Source organism: Macaca fascicularis, chromosome 8, assembly GCF_037993035.2.
Source record: "Macaca fascicularis isolate 582-1 chromosome 8, T2T-MFA8v1.1".
In the NCBI taxonomy this organism is placed as follows: domain Eukaryota; kingdom Metazoa; phylum Chordata; class Mammalia; order Primates; family Cercopithecidae; genus Macaca; species Macaca fascicularis.
In genome coordinates this window covers 24917719-24931303 of record NC_088382.1, presented here as the reverse complement: position 1 = coordinate 24931303, position 13585 = coordinate 24917719, and the positions used below count along the sequence as shown (strand labels likewise).

At 50.9% G+C, this 13585-nt stretch overlaps 1 long non-coding RNA gene across 5 annotated transcripts in view; it reads left to right on the top strand.

The window, feature by feature from the left end:
• LOC102137680 (uncharacterized) overlaps positions 1 to 7935 on the top strand; it is a 37828-nt gene extending 29893 nt beyond the window's left edge. For all 5 annotated transcript variants that reach the window (XR_010577215.1, XR_010577216.1, XR_012417120.1 and 2 more), the window contains one exon: positions 6025 to 7935. This is a non-coding gene — a long non-coding RNA (uncharacterized lncRNA). The remainder of the gene's footprint in view (positions 1 to 6024) is intronic.
• Positions 7936 to 13585: the final 5650 nt, after the last annotated feature.

Sequence of the window (13585 nt, the reverse complement as noted above, 5' to 3'; positions counted from 1 at the left end):
GCACTCTCCTTCTTTATAGATAATAAAAGCAAGCTTTAAGCGGTGAAGTGATTTGCAGAAGGGAGATTAGAACCCTTATCTTTCTAGGAAAAATCCCTCTGAGATGCTGCACTACAAGCAAGCTGGTTTACCGGAGACACTGCTCTAGGCGCCTCTGCTTCTTTTGCCTGTCTCCACCCACTGCTTTGTTATCTTTTACCACTTTATTCTTTTTTTTTTTTCTTTTTTTCTGATTTCTTCCTGGTTCCTTTTCTTGGTCCTTACATCCTTCAGGTCCGATGCTCCTGCAACCTACTGCAGGCCTGGCCCTTTAGATAGGTGCTCATCTGTATCCACGTGTCTCAGGCTGCTAGCAGATTCCTGATGGAGGTGGGGAGGCTCTGGGATGGAGTCTGGATTCCCTCGAGCTCGGGCACTTGGTTGCTTTCCTGTAGCCCACTTGGGCCGTCTCAGTCTCCCGTTTGAATGGAGAGCACTGCTCCCTGCCCCCTCCGCTTGAGGATGAATTCTGTCAAAAAGAGTTAAAAATTATAGCTGAGCTTAATCTGGATAGAGGTTGGGTCTGCTCATTTGCATGTAAGCATCTCCTTCACTCCTAGCCCTGGCAATTTGCATCTTATTATCCAGGTGCATCCTTGGTGATTTCTCCCAAGAATGGTTGGTTGCATTAGGCTGTATCCCTCTTTGGCCCTAAGAGCCTTTCTCCTGCCCTCCTGGCCCCAGTACCCTTGACCTGTCTCTGCAATCACGGCTGCAGGCTGTTTCCCAGGTGCTCAATGGCCCCCTCTGCAGAGCTGTTTCCAGGACTGACCAGGGAAATTGGAGAGCCAGAACTAGGGGTGAGGGTATGAACACAAAAGGCCTAACGTGTGTTCGTATGTGTATGTATGTGTACACTCGTGAGGTATGTACTTATAGGCATTTGCCTTAACTCCTCTATGCCCTTGTCCCCGTCCCAGGTCATCCTTGGGCAGATCCTCTTTTGCTTTGAGACAGAGTTTAATATGCACTTTATGTGATGCCACCGAGGTAAAAGGTTGGGGAGGGGTAAGGGACAGGTTTGGTTTTGTGCTTTATCCCCCATGGCTGCTCCCCAGGTACAGACCCTGGGTCCGAGCCCTCTTGGTGAATCTCTGCTTTTCCTGGTGCTGGTGTCTCCCTAGGGAAGCCAGCCCTGCACCCCTCCCCTTCAGTCCTACCTCTGAGGTCCCAGGCAGTTGTAGTAGGGGACCGGCCACATCCAGGGGTGAGCAGAGGGATCACTCGGAGGGAGGAGAAGACCTTCGTGGAAGGTAGTCAGGGACCTGCCTGTAATGCAATTGCCGTGTTGGATTCCCTCCGCTCCATGGCATTGCTTAATGAAGTGAATCAGAACCAGCTCTGCTACTGTAGAGAGTTGCAGGAGAGAGGGTGAAGCACAGTGGGTGGGAAACAGGCCACCGAAGCCAGAGCCTGTGCTGCGTTCACCTGGGGATACAGGGGTAGAGGAGATGGACAGGTGTCTACTGAATGGAACGCACAGTCTGGTGGTTCTCAGACAAGGTCATAGGGAGGAGTTAGAAACAGGTGAAGAGGGAGAAGCTCAGGGCCCTGTGGAAGGCTTCCTGGAGGAGGCGGGCTGAGCCGTGACAAGCCTGCAGTTAGAGATGAGAGAAGGACCCCGAGGCAGGTGCATAGAGGAGGGAAGCCAGGCTGTTTGCATGATGACAGTGGGCCAGGATAGCTGCAGTCTAGAGCCTGAGCAGTGACTAAAAGCTTGGCTGCCTCAGGCAAGGCTCTTGGCTTCTCTGAAGTCAATGTCCTCTAATATGAAATGGGAATGATAGTCCCAACAATCCCTTTCAAAGAGCTTTGGGGAGAATGCAGATGAGACAATGGAAGTGACCAGAGCTGGAGATGGGAGGGAACTGAGAAGCTGAGGGCTGTGTGGAGGCACGGCAGAGGTCGTGCAGGTGCTTGCTTTGGGCCTGAAGCATGGGGCCTGGCTCAGGAGGTAAGGGGAAGGAGGTTCTTCCTAACTGGCTGCAGGGTCTTCCGGACCTCAGTGTTTGTTCCTATCTGTCATATGGGGTGGACAATCCCTGGAGTTGTCATGAGAATTAAATTAGATAATGTGTGGGATGCTAATATTGAAAACGAATAAAGTGATAGAATGCAACGTGTTATGTTTGTCAGCGGTCTGGAGTAGGAGGGTGGTGAGCAGGGCTGTGTTAGGGCTAGGGGAGACACTCGAGACCTTGAGGGTGCAGCCCTGAAGGAGCAGGTGCAGACCCTGCACAGGCACAGCCCGCAGAGGGAGGGCCTCCTTCACTGCTGTTCTCTGGGTACCTCTCTCATGCTATCCTGGTCTGGGCCCTGGAGGTGCGAGCTGGCCTTCATTCAACTGCAGAGATGGGGACTTTGGGTGGCCAGTGGATTTAATGTTCTTTGAAAAGCTGGATTTATGTTTCTGCAGCCAAGCCCTGCCTGAAGTGATGGCACCATTCTCACTGGGGTGGTGAGTCTGTTTCATGCGGCAGTTCTCAGAGTGGGTCCCAGAACCTGTAGCATGAGCACCTCCAGGGAACTTGCTAGAAATTCAAATTCTCCACCCCACCCAGACCCACTGAATCAGAAACTGGGGACAGGGCCCAGCAAGCTGGTTTTTTGTTGTTGTTGTTGTTGTTGTTGTTGTTGTTTTGAGGCAGAGTCTTGCTCTGTTGCCCAGGCCGGAGTGCAGTGGTACCATCTCAGCTCACTGCAACCTCTTCCTCCTGGGTTCAAGTGATTCTCCTGCCTCAGCCTCCCAAGTAGCTGGGATTACAGGTGCCTGCCACCATGCCCAGCTAATTTTTGTATTTTTAGTAAGACGGGGTTTTGCCATGTTGGCCAGGCTGGTCTTGAACTCCTGACCTCAGGTGATCCACCTGCCTTGGCCTCCCAATGTGCTGAGAGTACAGGTGTGAGCCACCATGTCTGGCTGCAAGCTGTGTTTTAACAAATTCCAGGTGATTCTGATGCCACGAATGTGTGGGAAGTACTGTGTTATGGACTGGTGGGAAGTTGGATCCTTTGTTGATGGACTGAAACAATATACCAGCATGGAAAATCACTTTTTCCTTCCTCCTCCTTCTTCTTTCTGTCCCCTCTTCCTCTTTCTTTCCCCGAGACATGAAATCAACCTCTAACACATGTGGTTCCAAACCTGCTTAGATTCTCTGGATCACCTCAGAGAATAGAAATGTATTTCTAACACTGCTTCCACTTCAGAAAAAGACTAAATGACTAACAAGTGTTTGAAGAGAGGTTCAAATACTATTAGTATGAATACATTGTCTGATAGTAATATCAGAGAATGTCAACCGAAACAATTGAGATGTGACTTTGCCATCATCAGAATAAAGTCAGAAAAGTGGACAAAACACCTTTCTGAGGGTAACCTCAGGGTTACCTTTCTGAGGGTAACCAAGGACTCTACTGAATTTGCAGGGAGAAGCACAAACTGGTAGACTGATTTTGGAAAGCAATCTGGCAAATCCAGTGCTATTCATTTTTAAAAATTAATTTAACATGCCAGGTATAGGGCTTACTGTGTTTTAGACACCGTTCTAGGCAATTTACAGATACCAAGTCAACCAATTACTTATTTGAGTACCCATGACTTAGAAACCAATGATCCTGCTCCTAGGAATGGATCCCGCAGAAAGTCTCCCACAGTCCCTAAAGGGACATGGGTAGAGTGTGTTGTTTGTGGTAGAGGAAGCTGGAGGCCCCTTGGTGTCCATCAATGAGGGGACAAAAAAGTGAACTGTGGTGGGCCCCCTCTGGGATCCTACACAGCTTTGGAGTCGTCCAACCAGATACTGACAGCAACAAGGACAGAGCTGAAAAAAGTAAAACGCAGAATAGCATTCAAAATACAATACCACTTAGGAAAATTCAAAACACATATTGAAAACAATGCTCCATGATGTATAAGGATATATGCATACTGAAGACATGCAGCAAACACATGAGGGGAGGCGCCTATAGTGCATATGGTTTCTTTGTTTCTTTTACTTATTTACTTATATATTTATTTTTTTGAGATGGAGTCTCGCTCTGTCACCCAGGCTGGAGTACAATGGCGCGATCTCAGCTCACTGCAACCTCTGCCTCCCGGATTCAAGTGATTCCCCTGCCTCAGCCTCCTGAGTAGCTGGGATTATAGGTGCCTGCCATCATGCCTGGCTAATTTTTGTATTTTTAGCAGAGACAGGGTTTCTCCATGTTGGTCAGGCTGGTCTCAAACTCCTGACCTCAGGTCATCTGCCCACTTCGGCCTCCCGAAGTGTTGGGATTACAGGCATGAGCCACCACGCCCAGCTACTTATTTTGAAACAGAGTCTCACTCTGTCACCAGACTGGAGTGCAATGGCATGATCTCGGCTCACTGCAACCTGCACCTTCCAGGTTCAAGCGATTCTCCTGCCTCAGCCTCCTGAGTAGCTGGGATTACAGGCACATGCCACCACACCTGCCTAATTTTTGTATTTTTAGTAGAGATGGGGTTTCACCATGTTGGCTAGGCTGGTCTTGGACTCCTGACCTTGTGATCTGCTCATCTCGGCCTGGAGGTGGAGCTTGCGGTGAGCCGAGATCGCACCACTGTATTCCAGCCTGGGCGACAGAGCGAGACTCCATCTCAAAAAAAAAAAAAAAAAAAAAGGGAAGACCACACAATAGTTCTAACAGACGCATCCCATGTGACACAGTGACAGGCCATTGTGGGCACTCCGGTGACTTGTTTTCTTCCTTTCCTCGGGGGTGGCACTCTGGAAGCCATTCAGTTCCCTTTGGACACACGTGCGTATGTGTGTGTGTGCGCCGGTGTGTGTGCATGTGTGTGCATGTGCAGCCATAGATCAGGGCCAGAGTGGCTGTGTGGGTGGAAATTCAGAAACATAGCCTTGTGTCTGTGTTGACATTTTTTTTTTTTTTTTTTTGAGACAGAGTCTTACTCTGTCGCCCAGGCTGGAGTGCAGTAGTGTGATCTCGGCCCACTGCAACCTCCATTTCCCGGGTTCAGGCAATTCTCCTGCCTACCTCAGCCTCCCGAGTAGCTGGGACTATAGATGCGCACCACCACAGCCAGCTAATTTTTGTATTTTTAGTAGAGACAGCATTTCACCATATTGGTCAGGCTGGCCTTGAACTCCTGACCTCGTGATCCGCCTGCCTTGGCCTCTGATTACAGTGCTGGGATTACAGGCATGAGCCACTGCACGCGGCTGACATTTTTTTTTTTTTAGACAGGGTCTCATTCTGTCACTCAGGCTGGAGTGCAGTGGTGCCATCTCAGCTCACTGTAGCCTCAACTTCCTGGGCTCAAGCAATCCTCGCACCTCAGCCCCCCAATTAGCTGGGACCGCTGGTGTGCGCCACCATGACTGGCTGATTTTTTTGTACTTTTTTGTAGAGATGATGTTTGCTGTGTTGGCCAGGCTGGTCTCAAACTCTTTTTTTTTTTTTTTTTTTTTTTTTTGAGACGGAGTCTCGCTCTGTCGCCCAGGCTGCAGTGCAGTGGCGCAATCTTGGCTCACTGCAAGCTCCGCCTCCCGGGTTCACGCCATTCTCCTGCCTCAGTCTCCTGAGTAGCTGGAAGTACAGGTGCCCGCCTCCACGCCAGGCTAATTTTTTTTTTTTGTATTTTCGGTAGAGACGGGGTTTCACCGTGTTAGCCAGGATGGTCTCAATCTCCTGACCTTGTGATTCACCCACCTCGGCCTCCCAAAGTGCTGGGATTACAGGCATGAGCCACTGCTTCCAGCCGCTGGTCTCAAACTCTTGAGCTCAAGTGATCCACCTGCCTCAGCCTCCCAAAATGTTAGAATTACAGGCGTGAGCCACTGTGCCCTGCCGACTTTCTGTTTTGGAAGATTTCGCACATAGACAAAAGTAGAAAGAATAGTATCACAAACCCCCACCCTGTCTAATTCTGTTAGGGCTGCTATAATAAAAATACCATAGACTAGGCGGCTTAAACAACACATTTATTTCTTACAGTTCTGGAAACTGAAAGTCTAAGATCACCGCGCCAGCAGAACCAGTGTCTGGTGGGGGCCCCTTCCTGGTTCATAGACAACTGTCTTCTTGCTGTGTCCTCACGATGAAAAAAGTTGAGAAATATCACTGAGGCCTATTTAATAAGGACACTAATCCCATTCCTGAGAGTTTATCCCTCATGACCTCATCACCACCCCCAAGCCCCACTTCCTAACACCATCGCCTCGGAGGTGAGGATTTCAACATATGAATTTTAGGGGGACAAAAACACTGAGTCTTTAGCAGAACCCTACCCTTCTTTAGCGTTTATCAGCACATGGCCAGTTTGGGGTATCAACAGAAGACCATGGCTTGGAATAATAAAAATATCTTCCATTTGTATAGAATATTCAGTCTTGCACACGAACATCTTTTACGGATGGTGTTTCATTCAGTTCTCACAACAACCATGAAGGAGATATTCTTCTTTCCATTTTAGAGATGAGAAGACTGAGGCCTCTGCCCATGGTTGATCCCGGTGCTGGCCTGGGTATTGTGGCTTCCCAGCCAGCCCTCTCCTCCGTGTTCACTGAGAATGCCAGAGCTGTGTGTAGTGGTCATTAGCCCCACTCCCACTATGCGTGGGTGCAGTGGCCCAGGGCAAGCCCTCTCCCTTTCTGGGTCTTGCCTAAGGGACTCTGCCTCTAGATGACCCCAAGAGGTCCTTTCCTAGCCTGGAGTCCTGAGGTTCCTGCCGCTGTCTCCGTGAGTCCCGCCCTGCCCCTCCCGGAGCTCAGTGCCCTCCTCCCTGGTGTGTCCTACTTAACAGGAATGGAGCAGTTTAGAAACAACCTAGAAAACCGAGAGAGGCAGCCCACGCAGCCCCACGGCCCCTCTCCCGGGGCCCAGCGCTCGCTCTGGGTGACTGGTTGGGTTGTGACAAGCAGGGAGAGGGACCCTCACTTGTCCCCCGTTTCCACTCAGGGCTCACTGTAGCTGCGGGGTTCTGGGGATGGAGACCTGGTGGCTTACAAGATTCTCGGAGAGAAAACTATGAGATTCTGGAAACTCCCTCAGGGGACCCTACTCAGCTCCCAGCCAGCACTGAGACCAGGTTCCAGAAACAGATCTTTTCTTTTTTTAACCAGCTTTTTCCCCCCATAGTGACCCACTTTTGTTGTGGAGGCCCCCAGGCGCTGTGGCCACCTTCCTGAGTCTTTTTTCTGAAGGACGGGCTCCCTAAGGAGTCCTAGCTCCCTGCACTGTGTTTGGGAAGGCCCAGGTGGGGGCACAGAGTGCCTTCCAGGGTGAGGAGTGCCCCTCCCAGGGTCTCAGGGGCAGAAAACAAGTGTTCCAGGTTCCTGGAGCCACCATACAGCCCTCTGGTCTGGAGCCCTTGCTTGGTTTCTGAGACATAAATGGAAACTCAGTCCCTGAGTTCTCTGTCCATCTGCTGGGTGCCTTCGGGAGGTGGCAGGGGATGGGGAAAGGAGAGATGGACAAGGAGGTGATGGTGCTAGTCAGCGATACAAGAGCCGTTAACACAGGACCTAAGGATTGTTTCACATGTAGATATTGACCACTCCCTAAATATCCAGCCTCGGAGAATGCAGGCTTAGCGAGCTCTAGGTCTAGCAGGGAGCCCTTTGGGGGCAGCGTGGGAGTTGGAGGCTGCAGCCACAGGGGTACACATAGAGAATTCCTATTTTGTGACTCGTGTGGACTGGGAAATATGGGATGCTCGACAAGGAACAGGGGCACGTTCCTGCTCTCAGGGATTTGCAGTTTAGTTGTTTATACATACACACACAAACACACACACACAAACACACACACACACGCACACAAACCCACCCCCCACACACAGAGAGAGAGAGAGAGAGAGAGACAGAGAGAGAGAGAGAGAGAGAGAGAGAGAGAGAGAGAGAGGGAGAGAGAAATCATTGAAGAACAATTAAGCACTTGAATTCTGTGGGTGTAACCAAGGCAGTCTGAGAAGAGATCAGTCTAGGTGGGAACACACTAATACTGTTCTACCGCAGAGGTGGTGTTTGCATCTTCTACTTTGCATATGAGCTGTGCAGGAGCAGCACCGGGAATGGGAACAGCATGAATAGAGAGGGTGGAAGTGCACACGAGCCTCGTTTGTTCAGAGGACTCTGAGGGAGATCCATCTGCCTGGGATGGCGTGGAGTCTAGAATACTTCATTCCACGTGTGTAGTGTTTGGCCATGGAAGGTAAAGGGAGGCCAGTGGAGTCAGGAAGCCTGGCAGACACTGGGTTGGGAATGCATCTTGGTTACTCCAGGCATTGGAGCCGGTTCTGAATGATCTTCTCAAGCCCAGAGGTGGAAGCAGGTATAGGAGGGAGAACAGGGCACTGCAGAGGCCGCAACAGAACCAGCAGGGCCTCTTTCCCTGTTGCTGTGAACCAAAATGCCTCTTCCCAGCTCCTGTTCCACTTCCCATGCTTGCCAATCCATCTTTTCCCATGGAATAGGGATAATGATGGTTGTACCTTGGTGAGCTGATATTGTACCTTTGAGATTCAATGAGGAGGGATCTCACGTCTTAGTGACAGCGGCTCAACACTGGCCTTCTGATGCTCCTTGGTGCAAGCAGCCTGGGTGCCACGGAGGGTGGCAGCAGGCAAACAGGTTCCTGGGTGGAAGGGGCTGGGTACCCGGTGAGACCGTACCTTCAGGCTGCCAGTCCTGTGGACTGGAGGGGGAACTCGTGGTGCTTTTTCCTGGACCCGCCCATGGCTGCCCATGAACAAATTGGCACACACTATCCTCCTCTGAGGCTGGTTCAGCCAGAGCAGGGGAGGTGACTGGAGGACCAGCTGCAGAGAGGAGCTACCCTCTCTGCTGATAGCTAGAGAATGTCAGAACGACCAGCAGTAGGGAGGAGCTTCCCACTGCAGGGATGACCTACCTGCAGCGGGTAACAACCCATTCCAGGGCCTCCTCTCTGCTAAGAGCTACAGAGACAACTGGATGACCTGCCAGCAGAGAAGAGCCACCCACCCCAGGCCTCCTCTCTGCTGAGGGCTGAACACTCATTGGGACAATCTGGCTGCAGAAAGGAGCTACCCACAATGGGTCTCTGAGCTGTTCTACTGCTCAATAAAGCTCGTCTTCGTCTTGCTCACCCTCCACGTGTCTGTGTACCTCATTCTCTCTAGTTGCAGGGCAAGAACTCGGGGCCTACCAAATGGCAAGGCAAGAAGAGCTGTAACACAAACAGGGCTGAAACGTGCCCCTTGTTCACCACGTTGTGGACAAAGAGAGGGAGAGAAGAGCTGTGGCCCTTCGGGGGGCCCAAACCTGGGAGCTCCCTAAGCCAGGGCTGTGACTCCTCTTTGAGGTCCTGTGATTCCTGGCATCTCTGAGCTTCCAGGTGCCACCACATTCCAGGCCGGCACTGGGGAAGCTGCTTGCGGTGTGCCTGGTCCAGCTGCAGCCTCACAGAGAACCGGCGCCCGTGCCGGCACCTGGAGCTGCCCGCCCCACTGCAGCAGCCGGCATGCCTGACCGTGCACAGTGGCCGGACCCCACGATCGCTCACTCAAACACCCGTGCCCGCTCCACGCCTGGGTTGTTCTTGGCAGGTGTGGGATCCAGGCCGGTAGTGTGAGCCGAACACAGGCCGAGTGGGCGGAACAAGCTGAGCAGGCCTGAGAAAATGCTGGGCAAAGGTGCCACTGGCCAGCCAGAAAAGTGACACCCCAGAGATTCTGTAACATTAGCATAAGGCCTGGCCCTCTGAGGAGTCTGGTGGCTGATTGCTGTTCTGTTGATGGAGCACCTTCTTTCTTCATCTGGTTGATGTCTTCGCTTCCTTGAAGCCCAGCACCACCACTGGCCCGGGACGGGGCCCCTCCGCACTCTGACTGGCCCTGGGCTCGAAGCACCAACATGGCAGACCTTTCCCCCAGCGCATGGGGGCCTCCTCCCAGGGCCAGCGACTGTGGCTTCTTTAGCCTCTGTCTCCCGAGCACCTAATGCCTGGCTCGTAGGAGAGGCTCAGAACATTTCTGAAGGAATGAATGAATGCGTGAAAATGTGTAAGTGCTCTGCAAATTGGCAAGAATTCACAAAAGTTAGTTAATATGCTTCTCCAGAGACTGAGCCTTGGGCAAACACTTAATGAAATAAACAGGGCTGGATTTCAAGGTGAAGGCCAGATTGGAGCAAGGCTTGTGGGGATGGTTATGGGGGTGGGCGTGCACATCCTCCTACATCCTCTTCTCTGCAGCCCCTCCACCAGCCCAGGGGCCCAGGATCTCCTGACTCCTCAGTCACACAGCCCGGTAGCAGCAGTGCTGTCATCTTCTTTTTATGGGAAATTTGCTCCCCACAACCCCACTGAAATGGTGTTTCTTCCTGATTATAGAATCAATCATTGTAAAACACTCAAATTTCAAACAGCAAAGATTCAACACAGAAGGTTAAAAAAAAAATCCCTTCTCTGGTGGGGCGTGGTGGCTCTTGCCTGTAATCTCAGCACTTTGGAGGCTGAAGTGGGCAGATCACCTGAGGTCAGGCATTCGAGAGCAGCCCGGCCAACATGGTGAAACTCCGTCTCTATCAAAAAAATACAAAAATCACCTGGGTGTGGTTGTGTGCACCTGTTATCCCAGCTACTCGGGAGGCTGAGGTAGGAGAATCGCTTGAACATGGGAGGCAGAAGCTGCAGTGAGCCAAATTCACGCCACTGCACTCCAGCCTGGGTGACAGAGAGAGACCCTATCTCTAAGTAAATAAATACATAAATAATCCCTTCTTATCCATCCCTGTGCCCCATGAGAGAGGCACGGTTTAGACTATGTCCTCCCAGATGTTTCTCCTAGTGCATTCACTAATTTGCTTACTTGCTTAATCCATCCATCAATTTATTTATTTATTTTACAAAGGCAGGACTCTGCTAAGCATAGCTCTGCCATTTCCTTCTATCACCCGGCAACACAGAGTGGACAGTTATTTTAAAAATCTATATTGCACTCTTGTTAATGGCCATATAATGTTCTGTGCTATGCAGGAGGCATCACTTATGTGACCAGTCCTGGACTGATGGACATCTGAATTGTGCTAAATGGAAATTGCATTTTGCAGGAGGCCTGAGTGGCAAGGGCGATGGTTGGCTGGAAGAACGGTTCCTTAATGGTACAGTTTCAGGCGTAACACTAAGCAGCATTTCTTTCCTTCTTTGCTCCACATCTTTCTTTTGGTGCTGCCTTTAACAAGATGGCAGCATGACTTATGCCTGAGCTCTGCCTTGTGTCCTGCTCTCCTTTCCCAAAGGGGTGAGGGGACACCACAGGTCCCAAGCACACCCCATCCACCTCTCTTCCTGTATGGCATTGCCAGCCTGGTCTGCTTGTCTTCCCTCGCAGGGATCTGGCAGCCCCAGCCTGGCTCAGATATCCTTATTTGCTCAGCTTGGGAATTTGGCAGTGGAAGATCTTGACACATGCCGGGGCTTTGGGGAGGGCCTGGGTAAAGGCACACAGTGAAGATGAGGACAAGATGAGGTGAGGGAAGTGGGCGGGTTGCAGGAGTAACAGTGACTAGGGCAGCAGGTTATTCTGTCCCAGGAGATGGGGAGCCAGAGACGACAGTCGCTGCTGTTTGTTATGGCACTTGGGAAATTTGATGATGCAAACAAGACCTCATCCTCTGGTGACTATGAATATTCATTAGAAGCTCTTCTCTGAGCAGCTGGGAATTCCTCCAGGCTTGCTAATGAACTTCTTCCTTCAGTCCAGGAGGGCTGGGAGGCAAAGGATGGGCTGTGTTCCTTCTTCATCCTGCCTTTCCTCCCTCTCACCCTCCTCTTACCCCCGCTGACCTCAGGAGTATGGCGGAGGTAGAGCCAGGAGGGCAAGGCCTGGGGTCTATATTTGATCCCGAATTTGCAGGTTTTGCATCTGAGCTTTTTGGAGCTTGAATTCCTCTCTGTGTCCTTCTCCCCAGTGAAAATCCATGACCAAGGCTACTTCTAAAAAAGAGCCTGAGACAGGAGCATAGGGAGCTGGATGCAAAGGTGGAGATGGTTTAGAATAGGTGGGGAAACTGAGGCTAAGAGCAGAATTAGCTTGCCTGAGTCATGTAGCAATTAAGCAACACAATTGGAGTTGAACCCAGGCATCTGAATCAGAGTCCTCACATCTTAGCTCCCTGTTCACCCCTGAAACCAGATTTGACCATTGGCTGTACCCCCAGTGAAATCCCATTGTGTACTCTTTGTGTATCTGGGCCTAAGCCACCTCGTCCATGAGGCCTGCCCTCTGCACCGCAACCACCTCTGCTTCCCGGACTCTGCAGTTCCTCTAGGCTAAAACACTCAGCACTTGGCACAGATGTCCTGGCTGGGTCGTTTATCTTTATAGGGAGCACCTGTTTCTTGAAGCGGAGGGTGGGGCCCGTGTCTTATATCTTCAGCCAGAAGTGTGGGGACCTACTTTCCAATCCCAAATCAGGACATGAGGCCTGGTGACTATGACCATTCTGTAGGAACCACAGGAAAGAATGGGTGAATCAGGACTGTCCAGATTAGGATAGCCAGGAAAAAATACGTGTGCATGGACTGAATCGCAGACAAAGACTGAAAGAAGAAAGGAATCTCAGAGTTTATCTCTAGGCCAATGCATTTCAGCTTTTTTTTTTTAGACGAAGTTCCGCTTTTGTCAACCAGGCTGGAGTGCAATGGCGCGATTTTGGCTCACTGCAACCTCCGCCTCCCGGATTCAAGTGATTCTCCTACTTCAGCCTCCCGAGCAGCTGGGATTACAGGCATGTACCACCACATCCAGCTAATTTTTGTATTTTTAGTAGAGACGGGTTTTCACCATGTTGGCCAGGATAGTCTTGATCTCTTGACCTTGTGATCTGCCCGCCTTGGCCTCCCAAAGTGCTGGGATTACAGGCGTGAGCCACTGCGTCTGGCCTTTTTTTTTTTTTTTTTAAAACAACCACCAAACCTTTTTCCCAAGTGCAATCTTACTGGAAGCCTGACAGATAAAACAGACAACAGTCAGGCTGCTCAGGTGCAGAATGAGATGAGGAGCCTGGAAGTCCCTCCTGCTTACTCCTCAGCAGCAACTTCTGACCAGGTTGGTTTCAAAACCATGATCTCTCCATCTCACTGGTTACACAGATTTAAAAAAACCCTGAGGCTCAGAGAGGTAAAGGATTTACTGAAAGTCACACAGCTCCGTATAACAGGAGCGGAATTAGAAACTGGTTCTCAATTGTCCTGCCAGGGGCTCTGCCCAGCATGGACCCTGAGTCTTTGAGGTGTCCTGGTCTAAAATCTGGGGGTCAGCCAGACAAGTGGGTCTCCATTCCCCTCCATCAGCCCTTGACAGTTGAGGCCTTTTTGATGCTGTTGAGTTTGGAAAGATTGGCATGGGAGAGGAGGTGGGTTTAGAAGGAGCTAGGAGTGCAGAGAGAAAGAGAGAAAACTGTTCCAAGTGGAATTTGATTTGGATAACAGTGCTTAGCGTGGGGGTCTCATTTGGTTCAGGATGAGGGGTGGGGAGAGGCAGGGAGGATACTGCTGCCGCTTTATCTCATTG